Source organism: Panthera tigris, chromosome A3, assembly GCF_018350195.1.
Source record: "Panthera tigris isolate Pti1 chromosome A3, P.tigris_Pti1_mat1.1, whole genome shotgun sequence".
NCBI lineage: Eukaryota > Metazoa > Chordata > Mammalia > Carnivora > Felidae > Panthera > Panthera tigris.
In genome coordinates this window covers 82,457,126-82,472,989 of record NC_056662.1, presented here as the reverse complement: position 1 = coordinate 82,472,989, position 15,864 = coordinate 82,457,126, and the positions used below count along the sequence as shown (strand labels likewise).

The following is a 15,864-nucleotide window of genomic DNA, read 5'->3' as shown; positions in this document are numbered from 1 at the left end:
AGTTCTGTGTCTCCCTCTCTCTCTGCCCCTCCTCCTGCCCCTGCTCAAACTCTGTCTCTCTCTCTCTCTCTCTCTCTCTCAAAAATAAATAAGCATTAAAAAAAATTTTAATGTATCACAGACCTAAATCTAAATAAAACCCCAAAATATAAAACTTTTAGAAGAAAACAGGAGAAGTCTTTGTTACCTTGGGTTAAGCAAAGCTTTCTTAGGTATAACACCAAAAGCAAAATAATAAAAGAAAAAAATTGATAAATTGGACTTCATCAAAATTAAGAACATTTGCTCTTTGAAAGACATTGTTAAATAGACTGGGAGTAAATATATGCAAATCACACATTTCAAAAAGGATTTGTATCTAAAATATGTGAAGAAATCTTAAAACTCAGTAAGAAAACAAGGTAATCAAATATTTTAGATGGGCAAGAGACTTGAATAGACAATTCGCCAAAGAGGATATACAGATGGCAAATGAGCACATTCAAAGATACTCAACATCTTTAGCTATTAAAAAATGCAAATTAAACCACAATAACATACCACTACACACTTACTAGAACATCTAAAATTTATTTTTTTTTAATTTTTTAATGTTTATTTTTGAGAGAGAGAGAGAGAGAGAGAGACAGTGTGAGTGGGGGAGGGGCAGAGAGAGAGGGAGACACAGAATCCAAAGCAGGCTCCAGGCTCTGAGCTTTCAGCATGGGGCCCAATGTGGGGCTTGAACTCACAAGCCGTGAGATCATGACCTGAGCTGAAGTCAGACGCTCAACTGACTGAGCCACCCAGGCACCCCTAGAATGTCTGAAATTTAAATGACTGACCAAATCATGTGTGAGCAAGGATGTTGAACAATTAGAATGTTCTCATTCATTGCTGTTGGGAATGTAAAATGGTGCAGCCACTTTGGAAAATAGCATAGCAGTTTCATTAAAAATTATATATATACCTACCATGTGGCCCACCCAAGAAAAATGAAAAACTATGTCCACACCAACAACTTGCATATGAACATGCATAGCAGCCTTATTTGTAATAAACCCAAACTGGACACAATCCAAATGCTCATCAACAAGTGAATGAATAAACAAATTGTGGCCTATCAATACAGTGAGATACTTAGCAATAAAAAGAAATGAGCTATTGACACACTCAACAACGTGGATGAATCTCAAAATAATTATACCGAGTGAAAAAAGTCAGAATCTCTCCCCCCCACACACAAACAGAGCACATGTTGGATTGAATTTATACAAAATTTGAATAGAAAATGCAAAGTGATCTATAGTAACAGAGAGCAAATCAGTAGTTGTCTGGGGATCAAGAGGAAAGAGTAGGGGTAGTTAACATGTCCATTATCTTGGCTATGATGATTTCATGGGTGTATACATACTTATAAAATTGTACACTGTAAATAAGTGCTATTTATTTCATGACAATTATATCTTAATAAAACAATCTGATCCGTAGGTTCCCTGCCCAAGTCTATGCAGCTAGGTAACTGGTTCTCCATAACCCTGTCATTAGACTTAGGTTTATTCTCTGGAGGAAGTTAACAGACAGTCTGGGGACTAGAGGACAGCAGGCACAAAAGATGGCAAGGGAATTTTAAAAACAAACAAACAGGAAAGTCTACATACTAAAGGCTGAGACTTTCCCCGCTCTAGCCCCACTTGGCTCCTGGAACACTGGCAACCAGGCTTATCTCTTCCAGGCGGAAGACTGGAAAACTCTTTTCTGGGCAGGCTCAAGAAAGACAAACATTCTGACACTAGGCGTTCCCTAAAAAACAGCATAGCCAGATAACCTATAGTGAAGCTCGTAACAAGCCCCACCTGTGACATCAGAGCTTCTGGTTGACGTTTTAACATCCCACCTTCACACATAGGCAGACAACTAAAATTAGAATTTGTTCTGCAAACATGAAGGGTTAGAAAAGGTGCTTGAACAGGCCACTAAAAATTTCTCTATTTTATTCTCATAAAATAGAGAAATTAGGGGCACCTGGGTGGCTCAGTCGGTTAAGCGTCCTACTTCGGCTCAGGTCATGACCTTGCAGTTCGTGAGTTCGATCCCTGCTTCGGGCTCTGTGCCGCCATGTCAGAGCCTGGAACCTGCTTCAGATTTTGTGTCTCTCTCTCTCTCTCAGCCCCTCCCCTGCTCATGCTCTGTCTCTCTCTGTGTCTCAATAATAAATAAACATTAAGAAAAAAATTTAATAAAAAAAAAGAAAATAGAGAAATTATCGTATTCTTTAGAGAGAAGTCACTAGAAAATGCCAAAAACTTAAATTGCTCAAGAAGTAACAATTTAAGCCCATTATTAGGATATGCAAAGATAAATATTAAAAGTAGTTGCCTCTTGGGAAGGAAAAGTTGGGAGGGACGAGGGAATAGCTGTAGCAACGAGAATTATGTGACTCTTGAATTTATGTGCCTATGTAACTTTTGTAAAAATTGTGGGAAGTGGGGAGTGAAAGCCAATCAATTGGAGATGAATAAAGCTCTTGAAAAGTCAATGAATAGGATGACACATGTCCCTGTTTGCCAGAGGTATTCCCGGTTTTCATCTATCCATAGTGCTTGTTCACTCACCAAATGTCTCCGTTTGGCTAACTTTGTGTCAGGCTGATGCCTCCTGAACCCACTGATCAACTTAACATCACCTTAGCATGAGACATGGTATCTTCCTCCTGTGATCCAAAAGGAAATACACAGTACCACCTATGAAATATCCTTGCCAAAAAAACAAGAACAAAAAAGAACTTAAATCTCATCAAGTCTCTCACCTGGGTTTCTCAAAACGCACATCTTGGAACACATGCTTCTTTCTCGTGTGTATAGGATGTTTAGCAACATCCCTGGCCTCTCCCCTCTAGATGATAATAGCACCACCCTGCTGTGACAACCAAAACATTTTCCACCTATTGCCAAACGTCCTTGAGGTGAACGGAGTTGGGGATCTCCCCCCTCATTGAGAACCACTGCTCTACATCTAAGTACCAATTTACAGGACGTGGGATAAAGTAATATGTTAAAGGGTACCAGCAGGACACAACCAGCCAAATTTAGAATGTGGGAAATTCTAAAGGACAGATGACCCAACTTTTTCAATAAACACAAGGTACAGGGGATGTATGAGAAGAAGGACTATTACAGTTTCAAAGCCCTTTTTAAAAAATCAACAAATGCAACATGTGGATTTGTTTGGATCCTGATATAAATTGCAAAAAGGATATTTTTGACACAACTGGAGAAAATTATGGACGAGTTAGGTATTATGACACCGAGAAATATTGTTAGTTTTGTGAGTGTGATAACAGTTCTGTGTTTACATTACTTTTTAAAGCTTTCTGTTAAAGATACATATTGCTGTATTAATAAAGTGGTGTGAAGTCTGGTTGCAAAGGAAGAAGGTGGGGGATAGATAAAGCAAGAACATCAGAACAAGGACAATTATTGAAACTGAGCAGTGGGTATGTGGGTATTCATGCATAGTCATCCCCCCTTATCCACAGGGAAGATGTTTCACATCCCCCAGTGGATGCCAAAAACCGTGGACAGTACTGAGCCCTAGTCATACATACCTATGATAAAGTTTAATTAATAAAATAGGCATAGTGAGGCAGGTGAGGTAGCTTAGGCTGCTACTATTGACCTTCTGATGATTCATCGGGAGGAGCGTCCGCTTCCCACTGCAGTTGACCGTGGATAACTGAAGCTGCCAAAGCCAAACCACAGCTGGGTGGGGGCGCTAGTCTACTTGCTCTCTACTTTGTGTATGTTTGAAATTTTCCATAATAAAAACTTAAATGGAAGGAATAAAACCCAAGAAATGAATAAAGTATGGCTTACTGGGAAGCACTTGGACTGGGAGTCCAGAGTTCGGGGTTTTGTTCCCAGCTGCTCCGCTAACCAATCTGGTCGTTTTAAGCAGGGAAGTCACTTCTCTGGTTTGTAGGATGAAGTTCGTGGGTTAACAGATTTCTACGATCTCTTCCAGGTGAGGCTGTCGATGACTCCAGGACTTGCAAAAGTGAATTGAGTAACAGCCCCGAGGACTCAGCAATTTCAAAAGTCTGAATGCGTGGTGAAGACGCTGGTGATGAGCTCTGGCCCCGGATTCCCAGATTCCCTCCTGGGTCCCCTGACTAGCTTAGAAGGAGCCAGATGAACTGCGTTGAAAGGTTGGAACCTTCTAAGTTAGAAAGCGCCTCCTTAACAAGGTTTGCGTCAAACCCCCTCTCTTTAAGCAGCTGTGGCTGCAGTTTGAGTAACTTGTCAGGGAAGCGTGAATTACAAGTCTGTATTACAAAAGTGTTTATTTTCAGCCTTTCCAGAAAACAGTGAGAAAGAGGGAAGCATGCATAAGAAAGCAGCCGGCATCTGAGGCAGAAGTTTGCTTTTCCTTATCCTCTCCCTCCTCCTTTCCAAGTCTTTAACCACAGGTCTAGGCTCCCCGCCCCCGCAAACCTGAGTGAAGCCCTCTGTAGGTTTGGAGAGGTAGAGCAAACAGGAAGAGGGCAGGTGGAGAGGGGCGGAGGAGCTCAGAGGGGCAAAGGAACAAAGGAAGTCCCGGCCTCCCATCCCGGCCAACCTTCCCGCCCGGCCCTGCTGCAATGGAATGATTCACATGGGACTAATGGCGCAATGCCACAAAGGAAACCCTTATTATAGAGACCTCCCTGAAATACCCTTGGAAACAGCATCCCAAAGATCTCTCTGGCCTTGCTTTGAAGAATGCAGAAAACTTTCCTTGTCACCATTTGTAGAGCATGGTCCATGGTGAAGGGAAGGGGGGAACTCACACCAGTTCCCCTCCCCTGTACTCCATCCTGGGCCCCAACTAAAACCTCAGCTTCTCTCCTTCAGCCTGTCATAAGGGCCTCCCAACAGTCTTGGGCCTCCCAACAGTCTTTGGCCTCCAGGGTGGCCTTCCGGAAAGCAAACCTGCCCCACCCACTGAGCCTCCTCTTTAAGATATTTTCACAAGCCCTTCTTGCTGTGGAGATAAAATCCAGTGTACAGGACCTCCAGTAGAAGCAATGAGTACTAATGATTTAAAAGCATCCTCACAAATCTCAGGAGCTGCATGACTCCCTTGGATGAACCTTTAAGGAGCTTCTTTACAATATTCAGAGGCCATGCCTAGGGGCAGGACACAGGAATCCCACCCAGATGCTGGTGCTGTTTGCTTTAGGCGTGGACCTCCTGGCCTGTCCAACTCTGCATCTCTCCAGTCTCCCCAGACCTCTTTGTTACGCAAGGGCAGCCGCCCTGCAGAGAATGCCTGGAGAAGGACAGCCCCAGATAGTGGATCCCCCAGCCTGAGGTGGGGAGGAAATACAGCAGCCCCAGGAGGGATGGGGAGATATATTCCCAAAGCCTTGTCCACCTGAGTCATCAATCAAAGCAGCTCAGCACATAGTGCTGAGGCAGAGGGAAACAAGGATCCTGAAGGGTAGAGAGAGCCTTAGGTAGCCTGCAGCAGGAGGTGAACCAGGCCACTTCTGGAGATGAAGTGAAAAGGTCTGAGGTAGCTTTATAAAAGAAGGTTTAAGTACACAAGTAGCAAAGGAATAAATTCTCCTGAGAAAATACTGAAACTATTTCAGATGAAGCTAGTGAATTAGTTAGGATGTATTGAATTGTAACAGAATGCCCTAACACAGGTGTAAGCAATAAAGACATTTTAATATCTCAAGTAACCAGAAGTTTGAAGTAAAATAGTAATCTGTCTTGGAACAGCAAGATGATGTCAGGATCCTGGACTGATGTCTCCACAGTTCTCCTGGCCTTTCTCTCGTGGTCATAAGATGGTTGTCACAGCTCCAAGCATCACATTTTCAAACAATATCACCCCAAGACAGACAGGAAGGGGAGAGGCAGAACTCTGTCCACTACACTCTCTGGTATTAGAGCAAACAAATACTTCCTATAAGTCACCAGCCGACTAAGTCACATGCCTACCTGTAGGCCAATCACAGGCAAGAGGAGTGACATGACTATACTTGGTTTAGATCATGATTCGATGCCCGGACCTACTTTCCCTAAGCAAATGCTGCCCTTTGATACCTGAACATAACCTGAATTGTTAGCACGGAAGAGTTGGGAGGTGGGGGATGGGAGATGGCTACTATTAGGCAACAAACAGTGTCTACCACTACCGAAGTCCCCTTTGACTGTCTCCCTCAATTTGAACCTCCTCCCACCCTCCCCCCAGTGCAAACCACTATTAGCATTCCAGACTTTATGTGAATATACATACATATACACACAACACACATTAGACAATAGGCTCGGGGTATTTCATAGACGTGTGTGTGTGTGTGTGTGTGTGTGTGTGTGTGTGTGTCATAAACTTGCTATCCTCCTCCAGGCATCTTTCTGCAATTTGCTTCACCATTCAACGATATGTCTCAGTGATCCATCCATGTCAATATTTATTGATCTATTCTATTTTTGCAACTGCTGCATGGTGTTCCCTAGTGTAAACATATCACAGTTTATTTAGATACTTCCCTATTGATAGCCTCTTGGTTGTTTTTAAAGTATCCTCTAAGCACTTCCATGGATGAATGCACTGGATAGTCTCCAGTCGTCCCTCCAGATCCATCTTTCTCTGCTCTGTGTTCGGATTGCTGATCACTATAAACAGCATGAACTGACCCTCTTGCTCTCTGGCATCTGGTTGGGTGAAATGTCTGTGAGTAGCAGGAAATCAGAGAATGTAAGAGAGAGAAGTTGGAGTGTTATTCCCCTGGTTCGTTTCCTGCCACACTGCAGGTCGGCAGGGGCTGTGTTCCTCTACCAAGGCCACAGCTCCTCCAGGGGATGCCCCACAGCTAAAGTTCCCAGGGGGTTCCAGTATCTGCTCTTACCCCTTGCTGCTTCAGGCCCAAGGGTGGTAGCATCTCTCCCTGCTGTTGACAATCCCTCTGTAGGTGCTGTTTTCTGTACTCTAACTGATTTAAGCTAACTACATTCATTTAAAAGAGCAAGAACCATGAAGACCCAAACTTTTGATGCATGGCTACATTTGTCCACTAATTTGCCTCATCATTCCTCCCAGCATCACTCCTTCCCAGCTTCTACTTTCATCTCCTCTCTGTCACTCGGTCCCTATGCAAGCAGCATCCCAGATGACCCCCACCCTGATCTACCTGGCTCCTGGACTCTACTGTGTGTGCTATGCTTTGAGCACACTGGGTCTTCTTCCTGACTGATCTGTCCTTGTGCGGGGAACCCACAAGATCTTTAACTGGCTGCTGCTTAATGGGAGCCAGAAAACATTCTCAGTTCTCACAGAACAGGACCAGGAATATGCATGTGGTTCCCAATGACAGGAACATTCCCCCAGGGACTGACAAGAGCCCAAAGGCCCCCTCTCAGTCCTCTGAGCTCCCTTACACACCACACACCTCACTTCATGTTTCCTTTTAAACTCAATGCAAAGTTCTCTATGCTAGGCTCTGAGATGAGTTTGGAAACCAGTCAGCAAAGTAGAGCTTTGCAGAGATCCTAGCAAAGTAGGTAAGAGTATGAACTGTGAAACCCAATATATTAAGGTTCAAAGTCTGAGCCTACCACTCAACGGCTGAGCCACCTTATTTAACTGCTAGTGCCTCGGTTTCCTCGCTGTAAAATTGAAATTATAATATTACTTACCTCTTAGGGTTGTTTTAAAGATACATAAGATATATCTAAATATATACCTCAGAGGTCTTAAAATAGAGCCTAGTCCAGGGAGAGCCCTCCATACATGGATATTTTTTGCTCTCTCTCTCTCTCTCTCTCTCTCTCTCTCTCTCTATATATATATATATATATATATATAAGTATATACTATAATATATAAGTTGCTGTGGAGGTAAAAGAAACCATGGTCCCACCCTCTGCCATCTACACTGGAAGATGAAGAGAACATTGTCGTCATAATGAACAACACAGGTGACCCTGTATTTTTTGAGGAGCAAGTTACATGGTGTAAATTCCAGGCAATAGTATTGGAATGGTTCTTTCACATACCTGACTTTTCATGTTGCCTGACAGGTTCTTGATTGTAAGCGCCAGGCATTAATGCCTCTTGCATGCCCAGGGCTTGGCACACAATAGACATTCAAACACAGTCTGTCTAAATACCCAAGGAATGCTTGACCACATGTTAGAACAAGCACCTTGTTCTTTACAAAGCACTTTGAAAGTGAAGCACCATTTAATCCCCATAACAACCCAGTAAGATAGTTACTATTGTTATCATCTGGACTTTCCAAAATAAGGCAAGTGTGGCTCAAAAAGCTTAGTAGCTTGATTGAGTCCCACAGTCAGTTTACAGTAGGGTTGGTCTGGGACCCATGGCCTTTGACCATAAATACAGAGCCTCCTCCCATAAGGGCCACAGAAGCCCATAAGCTAGAAAAGTCTATCCTCTGCTGAATGTCTTTTTCTGGCCTCCAGGGTACCGTCTTTCTAAACCTTTCTCTGCTCTCTCTAGCTGATACTGCTGGTTCCAGATTCTTCCTTTAGCTAAAGGGAATCCAATTTGTTAGGATTTCTTTTCAGGGAGGCAGATACTCTCCTGTTTATCCAAGTCCCTATCAGACATATAAATGCATAATATAGTCATTAAACTCTGAAATACATGGCACAGTCATAACCGCACACAAGCTATTAAAAAGCTCATTACCTTTAGTGTGAGATACTCCCCATGCTATGACTCTCTCCTCACAGGGCCAGGACAGAACGTTAGCTCCCCAGTTAGGGGAAATGTTTTATTTTGCCTAGGAATCCTTCTAAAAACAGTTGTATTACTGACCAATCCTAGCTTATCTGTATGCTTCTGAATGCATTGGAAGGCAATGTTTAAAAAATTGTGTATCATAAAAAACACTGCACACCCTTTGGGGAACAAAAATCAAGCAAAATGAAGTATGTAAAGTAAAAAGTGAAAATGTTCAAGGAAATGAAAATACAAGCCACATACTAGGAGACAATTTTTGCAAAAGACATATCTAACAAAGGACTGTTGTCCAAAATACACAAAGAACTCTTACAACTCAACAATAAGAAAATGAACGACCTGATTTAAAAATGGGCAAAAGACCTGAACAGATATGTCACCAAAGACAATATACAGATAGAAAATACGCATGTAAAAAGATGTTCAACAACATATGTCATTAGGGGATTGCAAATTAAAACAATAATGAGATACCACTTACTATACACCTATTAAAATGGTCAGATCCAAAATGCTAACTGCACTAAATGCTGGCAGGGACCTGGAGCAATGGGAACTCATTTGTTGCTGGTGGGAATGCAAATGGTACAGCCACTTTGGAAGACAATTTGGCAGCTTCCTACAAAACTATACTATACTCTTACCATACAATCCAGCAATTGTGCCCTTTGGTATTTACCCAAATGAGTTGAAAACATGTCCACACAAAAACCTGCACACGGATGTTTATAGCAGCTTAATTCAAAACTTGGAAGCAAACCAAGACGTCCTTGCCAAAACTTGGAAGCAACCACGATACCCTTCCAACGTGGGTTCATCGACTGTAACAGATGTACCACTCTGGGGGAGGATGCTGGTAGTAGAAGAGGCTGCGGAGGGGTGAGGCAGGGGGTGTATGGGGAATCCCTGCACCTTCCCTGCAGTTTTGCTGTTAAACTAAGAGTGCTCTAAAAATCAGTCTATTTTTAAAAGTCACTCAGCTTGCCATGCCCTGTCCCACTCCCTATGTGTAATTGTCAAACGTTTAGTGTATTTTCTTCCAGTCTTTTTTTCTTACACACACATAATGTGTTTGTATATGTATATGCAAGAGCTTTTTTAAAGGTCAGCACAAGCTATGTATATACAATAACAGTGTCTTGTTATAATCGTGGAAATACTTCAAAGTACCTGCTTGTTCAAGATAAGGAATAGTTAAGTAAACTATGACATATGGTTAGCTGGGCACTGTCTGATGGAAACTGCTTTGGACTTGAAGGTATTTAGAGGAGGAGGAGGAGGAGGAGGAGGAGGAATGGTAGCAGTAACAGGTATTGGTAACAGCAGTCATAGCTATAGTAGCAGTTGTAGTAAGAATAAAGTAGTAGTAGTATTTAGAGTAAGTAGGAGTGGAGTAAAGTCATAGGAGCAGCCGCAAAAGCTGTGGCAGTAGTAACAGTGGTTATAGTCGTAATAGTTTTAGTAGTTAGAATAAAGTAGTAGCAGGAGGAGGAGGAGGAGGAGGAGTTGTGGTGGTGGTCGTGGTCATGGTAGTGGTAGTAGTAGAGTCAGATAGAGCTGGATTTAAATTCATGTCTTGCTATTAAACAATTACTGAGCACTTGCCAAACCTTAATTTTTCATCTGTGCCACAAAAATACTAGTACTTCCTCAAAGGGTTGCTAACCAATTAAATTGAGAGAATGCGTATAAAGTCCTCAGCAAAGTGTCTGGCACCTCATAGGAGCCCCCATCAGCCACAGTCCCTTCTCAAGGGTAGACCCTTGTCTTAGTGATCAAGCCTGGCACAAAGTCATCAGTAAAATAAGTGCTGGCTGAGTTGAACAAGAGTAGAACATTAAACCTTTTTCAAAGCAATATTTAGAGACACACTGAAATTGGGGACTTCAAGCAAGACAAGATTGAACAGAGAGAATGAAAGGCTGACGCAACATTGAATGGTCTGCAGGAGTTGAGGTCAGGAAGTCCACGCTCTCTGGAACAAAGAGGAAGGACAATCACAGGTGATCTCAGCTGATCTCAGTACCAAAGAGGCGAGTCCCAAGGGGATGCCAGAATCTGTGGCAAGACTGTCCATCTGCCCTGGCAATGAGGCTTTCTCTGTGCTGCTGTCATGGCCCTCTGTTGACTCAGGGAGAGAGAGAACCCAAACCTGTGCCAAAAAAAACCAAAAAAACAAAAAACACAGAAAAGTAAGTTCTGATAGAGGAGAAGGGGAGAGTAAGCTCACGGTCAATCTACACAACACTGGAGAAACATTTTTTAAAACTAAAACAACTTTAGTTTTATATTACAAATAGATACGTGTCTATTGTCAGGGAGAAAATCACCCACAATGTTACCAGCAAGCGAAAGCCCCAGTTAAAACCTTGGTCTTATTTCCTGTGGATCTTTTTCTATGCTGCAAACATATGTCATACATATATCATTTGGGTAAAATATTACATATGTGCATATATGTTCTCCATACATGATATCCTTTTATCATGTCAATAAACAGTCATCCATGACATCATTTTTAATGGCTGAATAGAATTCCAGCGTCTGGCTAAACCATGCTTTATGTAACCAATCATCCATTGTCAGACACTTGGGTCATTTCCAAAATCTTGCTATTATAAACAGAGCTGCCAGGAACTTCCTTAGAGCCACGCAGTGAACTTCTGATCCTCTTTCACAGAAGGATGAAAGAGAACAATGGGCTATTTGCAAAAGTTGACTTCAACTCCAAACCACCATCCCCTTTTCTCCACCCCTGGTGATACCCTGTCCTCAGGAGTCCAGCTGGAGGAATCCACGGTCAGGACCTTAGATTCTTGAGGATTTGCCCCACACCCAGAAAGAGTGTCTGAGCCTTTCTGAACTCATATAATTAGATGTGAGGGCCCTGAAACCAGGCCAGCGCTAGCCCAAACTGGGAAGCAGATGAAAGAAGTCTTGGCTCCCTTTCAGCTCCCTCTTAAGTGTTTCCTTTCCCTAGTACTGTCCAGTCCTCCCAAGAGGCAACTGCCCAGCACCCCAAACCCCTGGGTCCTGCTCTCAGCATCTGATACCCTAATTTCTACAGCTGTGATAGCAGCCAGGCTGGAAAGGCCACACCTTCTGGTAATGTATACTCTTCAAGAAGCTCCCTTTAACATCTTGAGTCAACCAACATGCTTTGAACTAAACACTGCCATAACAAGTGACACAGACTGGGGGGCTCGAAACAACAGGAAGGGATTGTCTCATGGTTCTGGAGGCCACCAGTCAGAAATCAAGGTGACAGCAGTGTTGTGCTCCCTCCGAAGGTGCTAGAAGAGATACATTCCTTGCCTATTCCCGTGTCAGACAGTTGTCAGTCATCTTCGGTATTCCTTGGCTTGCAGCCGCACCCTGCAATCTCTGCCTCTACCCACCCGTGGCCCCCTTCCCTGCATATCTGTGCCTCTGTGTCCAAATGGCCTTCTTCTTACGGGACACCAGTCATACTGGATTTAAGGCCTACCCTCATTCCAAATGACCTCATCTTGACCAATTACATCTGCAGAGACCGAGTTCCAAATATGGTCACATTCTCAGGTTCTGAGTGGACATGGGTTCTGGGGGGAACTCTACTCATGCCCCCCCCCCCCCGAGTTCATGCTCTGATAGAGGCAACAATGAATATTTTAAAAAATCAAAATTGCAGGCATAGAATTATGATTACAGCTTTAAATGGACCAAGAGGGCTAAAATATGGGTGTATGGGGTGTCCTACACCCCCAAGTCACCCTGTCTTGTACCTCCTAGTCTGGCTATGCCTATGAGCCAGACTTGCAGCAAGTCTCCAAGGGACCCTCTCAAAGTACCTGTGGAATAAGGAATACTTCTTGAATTCTCTCCAGTTCTGTTCAAAAGCCTGTTTTTTTTTTCTCTTTTTTGTTTCTTTTAATGTTCATTTATTTTTGAGAGAGAGAGAGACAGAGTGCAAGCAGGGGAGGGGCAGAGAGAGAGGGAGGCATACAATCCGAAGCAGGCTCCAGGCTCTGAGCTGTCAGCACAGAGCCTGACGCAGGGCTGGAACTCACAAACTGCGAGATCATGACCTGAGCTGAAGTCGGAAGCTCACCTGACTGAGCCACCCAGGTGCCCCCAAGCCCATTTTTTTCTGACCATAGGTTCTGGAGACAGTTGTGGCAGGGAGAAGACAGACTGTAATGAAGAACGTAGATAGAAAGGCAAAACTGCAAATCTTTCCCAAATTTACTGTGCTTTTTCTACATTTGTTCCCTTTTCCTCTCAGGTTTAAGAAGTAGGAGGAGGGGCCTGAAGCAGCACTAGCCTCTTTGAATCCCTGAACTAGCTCTCTCCTGCCCTGGCTGCTTACTGCTAAGACAGCAGGGCCGCAGACTCCTGGTGAGACAATTAGGTCCGAGCCTTTCTCGCCAAGACCTCGGGCAGCAAGCAATCTCTGCATTTCTGGAGCTGACCTTCAGCGCAGCCAGGATAGGGCACGGCTGGGATTTGAGAACCATCCATCACAGCACATCCCTTGTAGAGGCCACAGGGTTCTCTTCAGAGGCATTTGCTCCAAAGCTCAATCCTCTCCTTAGACAACTTTAAGGGTAATTATTATGTGTCTCCACCAGCTCTCACAGATGACAGGAGTAACTCACAGCAAGTGTGTTCATGGTCCATACCCCACCTACAGTCCCCACACGGTGTCCAGTGGAGACTCTGACCCTGTCTCCAGCCTGTCTTCTGTAGGCACCTTTCATTCTTGGCCTGAGGGTTTTGACTGCTAGTGGAGAGCAGGATGAAAGTGCAGGAGAGGTCGGCCTTTGGGAACAACCCTCAAGCAATGAGTAACAGGAGATGGTGAAAAACGCCCCAACTTTCCTGCCCTTGGGAGGAGGAAGGGCAACTGAGTTGTCTGTCTCCCAGAGGTCTCAGCAGAGCTGAGCCCCAGTTGCCCACAGTGGCAACCTGTTCATTAAAGTACCGTAGATTATCTCTATCTCCCCTCCCCAGGCCCTTCCCTGGGCTTCGTGGCATCTCTTCCAAACAAACTACTTGCACTCAAATTCGTGTCTCCAGGTTGGCTTCTGGGCACTCAACTCAAGATACACAGTGGCATTAGCATGCATTTATTTCTCTGTCGGGTAATGAGCTCCCTACAGACAGGCACCAAATGTTATTCTTCTGAGCACTCACCATTTGGTCCCTGCCAAAGGTTTAATATGCATTACCTCATCTCAACTGCACAACAACCCTTAGAGTCCAGCACTAACATTATCCCATTTTACAAATTAGGAAAATGAAGCTCAGGGAGCTTGAGTCACTTGTCCAAGGTCACACAGCCTAGAGGAAGGAGCTGGGATTTGAATTAAGGGGGTCTCTCTTTGGCACCTACACCATTAATGATACATGTCTGTGGAAGAAACAAAGATGCTAGCAGGCAATCCCTGCAAGCATTGGTCCAAAGGGCTCAGGACCAGCTAATTTCTCGAGTGGACATAGAGGACATCAGAGTGTCCTTCTCCAAATTTCCATGAGTCTTTTTTCTATTCACTTATTGACTCAAGGAGCATTTATTGATTACTCTCTGTCCAAGGCACTGGATGAGGCCCTGTGCAGGTTACAGAAAAATGCAAAGCAAATTCAAGGGGCTTTTTTGTCCGACATCTTAGTGAGCCTGCAGTGAGGGCAGCTGTTCTCCGAGCTTCACTATGCTACAGGGACAACACGAAGAAAGAGGCTGGAAAGTCGCCCAAGAAAGACAAAGACCCAGTGAACAAATCTGGAAGCAAGGCCAAAAGGAAGAATTGGTCCAGAGGCAAAGTTCGGGACAAGCTCAATGACCCGGTCTTGTCTGACAAAACGACATATGACCAACTCCTTAAGGAAGTTCCCAACTATAAGCTTATAACCCCAGCTGTTGTCTTGGAGAGACTGGAGATTCAGGGTTCCCGGGGCCAGGGCAGCCCTTCAGGAGCTCCTTAGTAAAGGACTTACCGAACGGGTTTCAAAGCACAGAGCTCATGTCATTTACACCAGAAATACCAAGGACAGAGATGCACCAGCTGCTGGTGAAGACGCATACACGCGTCCCCCCAGCTGTACACTTTGAAAGACAAAACTTTATTAAATCAAAAATAAGCAAATAAATAAATAAATAAATAAAGCAAGCAAGCAAGCAAATTCATGGAGCTCATAATCTGCAGGGAGTGAGGGAGACACAGATAAGGCAGAAAAAAATAAATACCTGAAAAAATAAATTACAAGACTAGAGCTGCCATTAGGCAGAAGCGATGCATGGCCAAGTGAGTTGAACAAAAAAGTGCTATGTTTTCAAAGATGAGCTCCGGGAACTGGAGCAGACAGACAACTGGCAGGAAGGGGGGCTTCAAGGTACTGGATGGCCAGAAGTAGGGACAGGGAGGGAGAGTGACATGGCAAAGACATGTGAGCAAAGCTACAAAGCAAGGGAATTCCAGACAATTTGTTTCATCATTCTGCCCTGCCCCCTCCCCCAAGTCAAAGCTAATTGGGGAGGAAATAGTGATGTTTCCCAGGAGCAAAACCAAGGTTTAATTGCCGAGGATTATGAATACGTGGTCACTTGCAAGTGCTTTTCAAGCTAAGACATGCATAAAGGAATACAAACCACATACTAAAGAGGTCACCTTTCCTTCAGGTCTAAAGGCTGATTGAGTAAGTGTGACCTCCACGACTCCTGCTCTGAAAACTTGGCACCAGAGGACACTGCGTAACCACCCGCTCTCACTGTTGTGCTTGGATCACACTGCCTGGAATCTGGGAGTCACAAACTTTGGGGATTGAAGGTATTTCCCCGAAGGCTTGGCAGCCAAGACCTCATTTACAGCTCCTGTTCTGGGAGAGGATTGATTCTTTGCTCACTTTCACCTTCTCCCCAGTGAGGGGGTGGGCAGGCCACATTGGCACATGGGGTGAGAAATGGAAAGCGCCCAGCCAAGGACTCTACACAATTTGGTAGAGATCAGGCATGGAAAGCATTGAGGACTCTGGGCTACCATGGGCAGAACTTGCTGAAAGGACCTCACCCTTGGTGGAACTAAGAGCCCCCACTATCCTTCAACTACCCCCAAATTAACATACAGTCTAAGTAGACTCAATGTCTGC

At 44.1% G+C, this 15,864-nt stretch overlaps 1 pseudogene; it reads left to right on the top strand.

Annotated features, from left to right (window-relative positions):
- Positions 1-13,516: 13,516 nt before the first annotated feature.
- Positions 13,517-14,830, top strand: LOC102969524 (annotated as a pseudogene).
- Positions 14,831-15,864: the final 1,034 nt, after the last annotated feature.